General features: G+C 45.3%; 1 long non-coding RNA gene across 1 annotated transcript in view; it reads left to right on the plus strand.

Moving 5' to 3' along the window:
* LOC126412835 (uncharacterized) overlaps positions 1-7528 on the plus strand; it is a 302199-nt gene extending 294671 nt beyond the window's left edge. Inside the window, exon 3 of the long non-coding RNA XR_007575354.1 lies at positions 7408-7528. This is a non-coding gene — a long non-coding RNA (uncharacterized LOC126412835). The remainder of the gene's footprint in view (positions 1-7407) is intronic.
* The last annotated feature ends 5520 nt before the right edge of the window (positions 7529-13048 follow it).

Here is a 13048-nt window from a genome sequence, read left to right on the forward strand (position 1 = left end):
CACAGGTCGGCGAAGCGGCGTCACATGAAAGAGTTGCACCTGGCAGCCGAACAAGCCGCGATGAGATCTCACAGCCAGTAACGCTACAGAATAATTCATTCATTCACTCATTAATTGTATCAGATATATTGTTTATCCCTTAGCATCTATGGAGCAAAATTGACCCAGTCAGTGTTTCTGTTAACCAGAAAAATCATCTAGGAGACACTACTAAAAGCACTACAGCATTCTGTAGTCAAAAGAGACACAGAAAATCGATGAATTGTCAGGAGTACTGGATAAAATACGTATGAAGTTACAACATGGAAACACATTATTTCTGCAACGTTTACTTACATTACTATGCACTTCAGCAGTCTTTTAAATTCTAGGATATGACAGCGTTCACTACCTTCATGTTCGGTGCAGTTTTACTTCATTTTCTGGCGATAGGGGGAAATGTGCTAACAGTGGGCAGTATAATCTAAGGTACTTGAGATGACGACCATCCAGTCAACACGCGTGGAGTTTAATGATTTCATATACGTTGTAGTTGTTCCTACCCCTTCGTTACTAATTAATTATTTAGGGTGAGGTAAGATTATGGCGTCGGACATGGTAACGGCACAAGTTGTTCCTCGTGTATTGCTGCATGTAGAGAACACGTTCATCAAATTTTAATAAGAACGTCCTGCATGCCTGCACGTTCCAGGTTTGCTTATCTCGTGTCTTGTAAGCTGCCTCGATGTACAGCTGGTCTTCTCCACCGTTCGTGGCTCCACACGAGCATAAAGTCGATTCTGAACAATGGAATGACAAAGGGAAAATTTCAACGCTGCTTTAATGACAGTCGCGAATTAAACGAATGCCACCATGTTTTATCATTAAACAATCAAGGAAGAATCAATAATTTGAGCCAGTCTAACGGCAATATTGGAAAGTCAGATCGTGAATTCTAGTCATCATATACTGAGCACGTATTGATGTTTATACTATTACCTCCACACGTATTTAATGAGACTTCGAAGATGTACTTGCGAATTTGTGTATGAACATTTCCCCAGGCACTTTTAACTGACATCACCTTTACGCGAAAACTTATTCGGTTCACTCCAGATACGTGATCGCTCTCCAAAAACTAGCCCGAGACTGCCTAGCGCCTGCTTGAGTGTGGCTGCCAATACTAACTGCTTCCTGGCGCCTTACAGCATAAGCCTTCCTACACTGTATGATCAAATCTATTAAAATGTAAGTCACCATGGAGCATAAATGCCACAACAATTTAATCGATGTATGATGTCAGCTTACACTGAAGAGCCGAAGAATCTTTTACACGTGCCTAAATCATGAGGGGCCCCGCGAGCACGCAGAAGTGCCGCAACAATAGATGGCACGGACTCTACTAATGTCTGAAGTAGTGATAGGCGGAACTGACACCATGAATCCTACAAGGCTCTTCATAAAACCGTAAGGGTGCGAGGGGCCCTCGGTGGCGAGTGGTTCTAGGCGCTTCAGTCCGGAACCGCTCTACTGCCTCGGGCATGGATGTGTGTGATGTCCTTAGGTTAGTTAGGTTTAAGTAGTTCTAAGATCCAGAGGACTGATGACCTCGGATGTTAAATCCCATAGTGCTCAGAGCCATTTGTACCGCTCGATGTAATTTGAAACGAGACTCGTCCGACCGGGCATGGTGTTTCCAGTCATCAACCGTCCAGTCGGAGCTGACGGGTCCAGACAAGGTGTAAAGCTTTGTGTTGTGCAGTCATCGTGGTTACAGCAGTGGGCCTTCGACTCCGAAATCCCATATCGATGATGTTTCGTTGAATGGTTCGCACGCTGACACTTGTTGAGGACACAGCATTGAAATCTGCAGCAATTTGCGGAAGGGTTGCACTTGTGTCACGTTCAACGAGTCTCTTCAGTCGTCGTTAGTCCCGTTCTTCTCGGATCTTTTTTCGGCCTCAGCGATGTCGCAGATTCGATGTTTTACCGGATTCCTGATATTCACGGTGCACTCGTGAGATGGTCGTACGGGAAAATCCCCACTACGTCGTTACCTAGGAGATGCTGTGCCCCACCGCTCGTGCACCGAGTATAACATCAAGTTCAGCCCACTTAAATCTTGATAACCTGCCATTGTTGCAGCAGTAACTGATCTAACAACTACGCCAGACATTGTGTTACATAGGCGTTGCCGACCGCAGCGCCGTATTCTGCCTGTTTACATATCTCTGTATTTGGATAGCCGGCCTTCCTGGCCGAGCGGTTCTAGGCGCTTCAGTGCTGCTGCTACGGTCGCAGGTTCGAATCCTGCCTCGGGCATGGATGTGTGTGATGTCCTTAGTTAGGTTTAACTAGTTCCAAGACTAGGGGACTGATGACTTAAGATGTTAAGTCCCATAGCGCTCAGAGCCATTTGAGCCATTTGAACATATGTAGTGCCATAACAACTTTAAATAACCTGACGTAGTTCTAACGACGGGAATGATATACTTTTAATTTCAGTAGTGTAATGAAACTGGCATTTTGTGGCTGTCTACGACTACTGTGTACCTACGAAGACGAAACTGCTTTATTTGTGATGAGGGACCACGATTGTTCAAAACGCACATCCCTTGAGGACAACTTAAAATAACTTGCCCCTAATCACCTGCCATTGCTGTTGTTAAACATCGAATATTTAGTCCTCAATACAATATCAATCACAGTGACCATTTTTGTAACGTAGAAAACGTACATACGTGAAGCGCTTGTTTATACAGGGCGTTACAAAATGGTACGGCCAAACTTTCAGGAAACATTCCTCACACACACAAAGGAAGAAAATATGTTATGTGGACATGTGTCCGGAAACACATTCCATGTTAGAGCTCATTTTATCACTTCTCTTCAAATCACAATCATGGAATGGAAACACACAGCAACAGAACGTACCAGCGTGACTTCACTTCGTTACAGGAAATGTTCAAAACGTCCTCCGTTAGCGAGGATACATGCATCCACCCTCCGTCACATGGAATCCCTGATGCGCTGATGCAGCCCTGGAGGATGGCGTATCACAGCCGTCCACAATACGAGCACGAAGAGTCTCTACATTTGGTACCGCGGTTGCGTGGACAAGAGCTTTCAAATGCCCCCATAAATGAAAGTCAAGAGGGTTGAGGTCAGGAGAGCGTAGAGGCCATGGAATTGGTCCGCCTCTACCAATCCATCGATCACCGAATCTGTTGTTGAGAAGCGTACGAACACTTCGACTGAAATGTGCAGGAGCCCCATCGTGCATGAACCACATGTGTCGTACTTGTAAAGGCATATGTTCTAGCAGCACAGGTAGAGTATCCCGTATGAAATCATGATAACGTGCTCCATTGAGCGTAGGTGGAAGATCATGGGGCCCAATCAAGACATCAACAATGCCTGCCCAAACGTTCACAGAAAATCTGTGTTGATGACGTGATTGCACAATTGCGTGCGGATTCTCTTCAGCCCACACATGTTGATTATGAAAATCTACAATTTGATCACGTTGGAATGAAGCCTCATCCGTAAAGAGAACATTTGCACTGAAATGAGGATTGACACATTGTTGGATGAAACATTCGCTTAAGTGTACCCGTGAAGGCCAATCAGCTGCTGATAGTGCCTGCACACGCTATACATGGTACGGAAACTACTGGTTCTCCCTTAGCACTCTCCATACAGTGACGTGGTCAACGTTACCTTGTACAGCAGCAACTTCTGACGCTGACATTAGGGTTATCGTAAACTGCACGAAGAATTGCCTCGTCCATTGCAGGTGTCCTCGTCGTTCTAGGTCTTCCCCAGCCGCGAGTCATAGGCTGGAATGTTCCGTGCTCCCTAAGACGCCGATCAATTCCTTCGAACGTCTTCCTGTCGGGACACCTTCGTTCTGGAAATCTGTCTCGATACATGTCACGGCTATTGCCCCGTGCTAATCCATACATCAATTGGGCATCTGCCAACTCCGCATTTGTAAACATTGCACTGACTACAAAACCACGTTCGTGATGAACACTAACCTGTTGATGCTACGTACTGATGTGCTTGATGCTAGTACTGTAGAGCAATGAGTCGCATGTCAACGCAAGCACCGAAGTCAACATTACCTTCCTTCAATTGGGCCAACTGGCGGTGAATCGAGGAAGTACAGCACATACTGACGAAACTAAAATGAGCTCTAACATGGAAATTAAGCGTTTCCGGACACATGCCCACATAACATCTTTTCTTTATTTGCGTGTGAGGAATGTTTCCTGAAAGTTTGGCCGTACCTTTTTGTAACACCCTGGATAAGGAAAAATGATCTGATCCAGAGTGAACCTCTAAAAACAATGAGTAGAAGAATTCAAGACGTGGAATTCTCATTACGCATTCCTGAAACATCGTACGGCGCTTTGGTTAAACGGAAGATTTCGCTGACGGGAACTAAAGAAGCGTTAGAGTTTCGATTGATACAAATATATTGTGGAGAAATAGTTACGTGATGAAAACAGGGCCGTTGCTTGAATTTAGAAGAGAATTTCCTTAAAATGATAACGAACAACAAGCTTATATTAACAGGAGTAATGTGTATCTTTATCTGTCCGAAGCAGTGAAGAAGAAGTTATTTCATCATCCAGTCTCCTTCAAGCTCGTTGCTACTGCCGGTGAAAACTTTCAGCGGTATACGCCTCAGTCCCGTGTGCGTAGCGTCAGTGTCTGGAATTAGTGGCGCACACTGAAGAAAGGATGGAAGAGCACTCTAATCGATTTCCACACGCTACAGGTTGCATGCGAAATTACCGGTATTTTTAATTAAAGAATTGCGCCTTCGTGAAATCGATCTATAGAGCTATTGGTTTCAGAAATACGGAGAAACATCCCACGCTGTCAAAGATTTCGTGAAAATTACTGGCTGCGTGATTCCAACTACACCGCCTGTGTGTATACACGACATCAGCGTTTACATATCACTTCCTGCGTGTCTACCTTGAACTTGAGCATCAACCTTAGCGAGAACTGCTGTCTAGAAGACAATTAAGGAATTCCATTCAAGATTTCTGAATCTGAAAATCTACGCTTCAAGTTAATGTGCAGTGCGTGACGGAGGGTATATCGTACGTATATTAACAGTTTTCTTTCCTATTCCATTCGCGTACTGAGCAAAGGAGAAATGATTATAAGCGTCTGTACTCGTCCTAAACTTTCGTATCTTATTCTCGCGATCACTATCCGACACAATCGTTGAGGGTAACGGATTTTCTGCACGTTCTTCCTCGAATGCCTAAATTACCACGAGCTCATCCACAAAGAAGTAGTTTACAAGGCGCTTGTACGACCGATTCTTGAGTGTTGTTCATCGATGTGGGACCAGCACCAGATAGGAATGATCGAAGAGACGGAAGGTTCAATGAATAGCTGTACGTTTCGCCACGAGATCGTTTGTTTGGCACGACAGAGGCACTAAGAAAACTCTAGTGGCACACGTTACAAGAGAGACGTTGTGCAGCACGGAGAGGTTTACTGTTGAAATTTCATGTCTTCTGTCTCGTACTACTTGACTTTAAGTTTCTGTTTATTTTATCTGTTTATGACTTAGATGGACTATTAAACTCTTTCGGACCACACTGAACTGTACTGCAATTATAAGAGCGATCTTAAGGTAAGCGCCCCAGGATACGTGACGCTAATACCGTGCAGCATCCTCTTGGCCTCGATAATAGCCTTCATTCGGCGAGAAGTATGTCCGCAAGTGCTTTCTGGTGTGTAATAACCGGCTGAAGTCAACGACTGATGACAGGAGCCCAAGGAGATATAGTACTGTGGGATGTTAATTGCTGCGTCTCGAGCATTGTTCCAAATCGTACCAGTCATCTTCCACGGGAGTATGATTCGGTGATCTATCAGATAATTTGAGGAGTGATACGACGCTTGAACGTTCGTCAAACCAAGAAGTTCGGTGAACACGGCTATTGTACTCTCTGAAGACAGAAATGTCTACAGCGTACTCGTCATGGAAGTGTGGAATAAGAGCAATATCTAGACACCTTGCTGTCCGAGCTGTAGAACCTCTCGCAACGTGCTGCCAGTCTTATTTTGCTGAAATGAAATCCCAAGATGGCTTCCCACGGAGGACAATAAAACGGGACGTAGACGATCGTCGACGTACCGCTCTGCTGCAAGGGTGCCGCGGATGACGAGCAAACGGGCCAGCTGTAAAATGAAATGGTGCCCCAGAGCGTCTGCACTGGTTGTCGGGCAGTGCGGTGGCCGACAGGCAGGTCGGCATCGTGACCCCAGACACCTCTTCGATGGTCATCGCAGCTCAGTTCGAGGTGCCAGACAGTTGTAGCTGTCAGTGAGACTGCAGGCCAGAGACTGGTGTGGAGATGCCCCGACAGTGGCCCGCCATACGGCCTGAAAACCAGGGGTGTTGGCCTGGGGTGCCATCACAGCAGCATCCCTTCGGCTGTTACCCACAGAACCCTTACAGCACAGCGGTACGTCGACGATATTCGACGCCCCGTTTTGTTGTCCCTCACGGCGGGCTATACTCGGCTTACATTTGACTAAGATATTGCCCACCAGCCGGCCGAAGTGGCCGTGCGGTTAAAGGCGCCGCAGTCTGGAACCGCAAGACCGCTACGGTCGCAGGTTCGAATCCTGCCTCGGGCACGGATGTTTGTGATGTCCTTAGGTTAGTTAGGTTTAACTAGTTCTAAGTTCTAGGGGACTAATGACCTCAGCAGTTGAGTCCCATAGCGCTCAGAGCCATATTGCCCACCAGCACCCGGCTACAGTTTCTACTGCATGTCTTCGCGCTCGGCAAACTCTGCTTTGGCCAGCAAGGTCACCGCATGTCTTTCCAATCTGACGACGCCCGTAGCATTACAGGAAGGGCTCTCAAACCGGCTTGGGAGTTTGACTGTGTATCGAGGCAGTCGGGCAGAATTTGGCGCGGTATCTTTTAGGACGATATCCAACAATTCTACGAAAGAGCACCAAGCCGATTAACTGGTTGCTGAAATAACTGGTAAGAGGTGGACCGAGACACAACTGACTTGCTTAACTTATTAAGCTCTTTGTGTTGAATAAATCATCCAATTTATTTGAAAGTGTAATCATTTGTTTGTCTATACGTGTACATTACATCTACAGACTTCCATCCCATTCGGATAATTCCTTCGTTGTGACTTTCTTGTTATCTATTTTGGACAGAGAGCTTACGTTTTTTTAAAAGCAAGGTGAGGTAGCTCTCATTGTATTAATTTCTGATCTTAATTATTACAGTATCTTAGGTCTGAAAGACACTTTTTCTTTCCTGAATGTGAAAATCGTAGGAGCACTGTAGCTCCACCAAACACTGTACACGAACTGCAGATCGCAGCTTGACAGCGTGATAACGGTGTTGCGTGTGGTGTGTTTCAGCGAGACGAACGACGTGAACACGGGCCTGCTGATAGAGGCGTGGAGCAAGGGCATGCTGTGGGACCGCGCACTCGGCTACCACTGGGTGCCGCTGCCCTCCGTCAAGTACTCCAACGAGGTGAGTGCGCCAGCGCCAGCGCCCCGCCCCACCTGTGGCACAGGCCGCGGACCCCGCGGCCCCGAGTCAGCTCTGCGGGGGAAACTGAACCGTTAGTGGTGTGCAATGGAAAATAATTACAAATCCGAGCAGCACTCTCAGTTTTAGAAGTAATTGTGTACATGCAACAAGCATTTTGCTTAGACCACGAAATGTAGAAGTGAAGTTTTCGACTGGCTGTATACGTCCGCTCGAAAAATGATACTGTTCAGGAATATGTTCGCATTATTGTTCAGTGCTGGAGGTATTACACAGAGCAACAAACTTAATGAAACACTTTTCCAAAATGCCGTAACTCTCTTCCATTGCGACGCACAAGTTCTAAATTTGGCTCAAAGGTTTGCACATCCTTCCTCTTTAATGGTGCAAAAGTATATCTCCCTTCGACGTCACGTTCGGGCTCGGCGATGCACCAAACATCAAGGTGTCGACACAATGACACATTCGGAAAAAAAAGGCTGCAGCTCAAAGTATCATGTGAGCTGTAAGGTTGGTTAGTGATGTCACACTAGCACCAGATTTGAGCATAATTCTGCTCAACGCCACCGTGCACGTCCCACACTATGACAAGGTCGCCACAGTCCGTATTAACCTCATGACATCCCTTTTTCTGACGTCGTACGTTACCATCGTTGAATCCACGCGGTTTTTTATGGATAGACATTCCACCACCTGAAGCCGCAGGGGGTGGAATAAAGTTCATCAATGGAACCAGTGCTTTCCCTGGAGCGTTGATTCCCGCACATTTCACGGTTGAAAACGACAGTTAGAAGTGTAGTGAGCATCAGGGAGATGTTCTCGACAACCTTTGGCACTGTCGTCACTCCTGGACCTTTCAGCCTCTCTGAGGACATTCTGGGGCCGCATCCCCGTTAGAAGTGAGAGCACCCCTTTGGAGCACAACGAGACCCCATTTTGGCTCTTGTACAGGTTAAAGCCATTAAGGACTGTTCAAAGCCATTCCAACAAATTTGAAAAGCATCCAAAGTAGCAAGGGATACTTATTTTTTATATGCTCTCCTGTTTTTCAGCCTCCTGTGACATGACCATGCGGGAGTGCAACATTAACATGTGCTTGAATAAATCGGCGAATGTTCTCTCTAAGACCCACCAGTTCGGCAACACCCTCATTGACACCCAATCAGCTCATTTGAGTACGTTACAAATTTACCTGCCAGCAACTTCGACACCAATGAAGCCTGGTGGCTGGTCTAGCGCCTGAAGGTATCCAAATTGCACCCAAGCGCTGTCAAAGGGATTGCATAAATTAACATTCAAATTTCGTCGAATGGTTTTGAATGGTCTTTACTTTTTCCAACCTTTACACGAAAGCAAAAATTGAGGCCGCGCTGCACTCCAGAGCAGACCGATAACGTCCAATGGGGACGCAGCACCACTCTGCCCTTAAAGGGGGGCTGAGTCGTCCGGGGGTGTCAGCACCGCCACAGTTCGTCAACATCGTCTCCCCGTCGCTCATCGCAGTGTCAGCTGTCACTTTCGACGGCGAAGTGTGAGAAAAATCAACGCCCAGGGAAAGGCATGGTTTCGTTGATGGCCTTTAGGCCACTCTGAGGCCTTTTCTTGTCGATTTTGAGCGGTGGCGTGTCTGAAAGACTTTCCTCGGCCACCCGTAAGAAAACGACTTTATATGAACGCTGGATGTCGCTGTTCCGACGTCCACCGCAGAGACGTCGAAAGAGGGGCAGAAATGTGGGCAGCAGGGCCGGTGACGACCTGCTCCTCATCGTGCAAAGCGCCCACGGTGGCGCTGTGCGGAACTGTGCTCGAACTTCGTGCTAACGTCACATCTTACAGCTCACATCAACTTCCGAGCTGTGCTCTTTTTTTCGCATGTGTCAACACGTCGCTGTCAGACGTCGCCTGAACCGAGGATGACGTCACATGACCTCACAGTTCTGCACCAGTACGGAGGAAGGTAGTAGGCACCATTCAGCCAAATTTAAAATTTATGGATCACAGCGGGAGCAAATTACGCGGTTTCCAAAAAGTAGTTCTTTAACTTTGTTTCACGGTGTAGATCGTTAAAATAAAATGGTAAACATTTTCGAACGTTTGAAGAACACAACTTTAATAGTTTTACTTTATTAAACCACATTTTTCATGTCAGAAATTTATGATGATTTGTGTTTATATGCTGTGCTGCATTCTTGTCTGCTGCACATTACTACAAATCTCATCCACAATACTACAAATAGAGACTGTTGCTTTCCGTTGTTAAAGAGCACCCTGAAATCGTTTGTCGACGTACTTTGAACCTTATAATATCGCATTAAAAGAACTTACTCAAAGCTCAGTTTTCAAATCAGGTGCTCCTCCACACTCCTTTTATGTTTTAGTGATTTCTGGTTTCTGAAATTAGAAAAAGTCAGCGTCAAATAGAGTGGTCTTGAAATAATGTGAGTGACACTAAACTTTACGTCGAAATAATTCTGATACAAAATTAGAGTGAGCCACTCTTGTATCTACACTCAGAAGTTAACAAAAAAAACGATGTAAAATTTTCCTTTATTTCGAGAGAAGTGAAAATGACTCGGAAGCGAAGATGTAATTGCTCATATAAGCGCGTAATCGATAGCAAAAGAAATATAAACGAAAAAATAGTAAGGGAAACGCTACAAAAAACAGCATCCAGAAGAGATGTGTTATATTACAACCAAAAGACAAACAGTTATGACACACTGGCGCAATCAGATTTCGTTTGAATTAAGGTGTGGCACACGTAGCTCTTTGGAGAACTTGCTTCACGGATTTTAAATTTAGTTAGTATGCCTTTACTGAAGGCGTTTGTCTTCCATTTTTCAAGGCAGTTTCACACGGTGTGACAATTAGTCAACTATTAAAGTCGGGAAGCGTGCGTATGTTTTGAGGCTACGTAACGCAAAGCGTCCATATAAGCCATACTTTATCCCTGTATTTGAGAATGACAGTACGGATCAATTTCCAACTAACTTTAAATATAATTTCAAATCATTGCGGAACTTTTTCTCTCTCAAGCAACACAAAAGAAGTGGCTCTGAGCACTGTGGGACTTAACTGCTGTATCCATCAGTCCCCTAGCACTCTACATCTACATCTACATCCATACTCCGCAAGCCACCTGACGGTGTGTGGCGGAGGGTACCTTGGGTACCTCTATCGGTTCTCCCTTCTATTCCAGTCTCGTATTGTTCGTGGAAAGAAGGATTGTCGGTATGCCTCCGTGTGGGCTCTAATCTCTGATTTTATCCTCATGGTCTCTTCGCGAGATATACCTAGGAGGGAGCAATATACTGCTTGACTCTTTGGTGAAGGTGTGTTCTCGAAACTTTGACAAAAGCCCGTACCGAGCTACTGAGCGTCTCTCCTGCAGGGTCTTCCACTGGAGTTTATCATCTCCGTAACGCTTTCGCGATTACTAAATGATCCTGTAACGAAGCGCGCTGCTCTCCGTTGGATCTTCTCTATATCTTCTATCAACCCTATCTGGTACGGATCCCACACTGCTGAGCAGTATTCAAGCAGTGGGCGAACAAGCGTACTGTAACCTACATCCTTTGTTTTCGGATTGCATTTCCTTAGGATTCTTCCAATGAATCTCAGTCTGGCATCTGCTTTACCGACGATCAACATTATATGATCATTCCATTTTAAATCACTCCTAATGCGTACTCCCAGATAATTTATGGTATTAACTGCTTCCAGTTGCTGACCTGCTATTTTGTAGCTAAATGATAAAGGATCTATCTTTCTGTGTATTCGCAGCACATTACACTTGTCTACATTGAGATTCAATTGCCATTCCCTGCACCATGCGTCAATTCGCTGCAGATCCTCCTGCATTTCAGTACAATTTTCCATTGTCACAACCTCTCGATACACCACAGCATCATCTGCAAAAAGCCTCAGTGAACTTCCGATGTCATCCACAAGGTCATTTATGTATATTGTGAATAGCAACGGTCCTATGACACTCCCCAGCGGCACACCTGGAATCACTTTTACTTCGGAAGACTTCTCTCCATTGAGAATGACATGCTGCGTCCTGTTATCTAGGAACTCAATCCAATCATACAATTGGTCTGATAGTCCGTATGCTCTTACTTTGTTCATTAAACGACTGTGGGGAACTGTATCGAACGCCTTGCGGAAGTCAAGAAACACGGCATCTACCTGTGAACCCGTGTCTATGGCCCTCAGTCTCGTGGACGAATAGCGCAAGCTGGGTTTCACATGACCGTCTTTTTCGAAACCCATGCTGATTCCTACAGAGTAGATTTCTAGTCTCCAGAAAAGTCATTATACTCTAACACAATACGTGTTCCAAAATTCTACAACTGATCGACGTTAGAGATATAGGTCTATAGTTCTGCACATCCGCTCGACGTCCCTTCTTGAAAACGGGGATGACCTGTGCCCTTTTCCAATCCTTTGTAACGCTACGCTCTTCTAGAGACCTACGGTACACCGCTGCAAGAAGGGGGGCAAGTTCCTTCGCGTACTCTGTAAAATTGAACTGGTATCCCATCAGTTCCAGAGGCCTTTCCTCTTTTGAGCGATTTTAATTGTTTCTCTATCCCTCTGTCGTCTATTTCGATATCTACCATTTTGTCATCTGTGCGACAATCTAGAGAAGGAACTACAGTGCAATCTTCCTCTGTGAAACAACTTTGGGAAAAGACATTTAGTATATCGGCCTTCAGTCTGTCATCCTCTGTTTCAGTACCATTTTGGTCACGGAGTGTCTGGACACTTGATTCACCTACCGCTTTGACGTAAGACCAAAATTTCTTATGATTTTCTGCCAAGTCAGTACATAGAACTTTACTTTCGAATTCATTGAACGCCTCTCGCATAGCCCTCCTCACACTACATTTCGCTTCGCGTAATTTTTGTTTGTCTGCAAGGCTTTGGCTATGTTTATGTTTGCTGTGAAGTTCCCTTTGCTTCCGCAGCAGTTTTCTAACTCGGTTGTTGTACCACGGTGGCTCTTTTCCATCTCTTACGATCTTGCATGGCACATACTCATCTAACGCAGTATGTACGACGGTTTTGAACTTTGTCCACTGATCCTCAACACTATCTGTACTTGAGACAAAACTTTTGTGTTGAGCCAACAGGTACTCTGAAATCTGCTTTTTGTCACTTTCTAAACAGAAAAATTTTCCTACCCTTTTTAATATTCCTATTTACGGCTGAAATCATCGATGCCGTAACCGCTTTATGATCGCTGATTCCCTGTTGTGCGTTAACTTTTTCAAATAGTTCGGGTCTGTCACCAGAAGGTCTAATATGTTATCGCCACGAGTCGGTTCTCTGTTTAACAGCTCAAAGTAGTTTTCAGATAAAGCACTTAAAAAAATTTCACTGGATTCTTTGTCCCTGCCACCAGTTATGTACGTCAGTCTCCCAGTCTATATCCGACAAATTAAAATCTCCACCCAGAACTAGAACATAGTGGGGAAATCTACTCGAAATATTTTCCAA

The sequence above is a fragment of the Schistocerca serialis genome, chromosome 7 (assembly GCF_023864345.2).
Source record: "Schistocerca serialis cubense isolate TAMUIC-IGC-003099 chromosome 7, iqSchSeri2.2, whole genome shotgun sequence".
Classification (NCBI taxonomy): Eukaryota; Metazoa; Arthropoda; class Insecta; order Orthoptera; family Acrididae; genus Schistocerca; species Schistocerca serialis.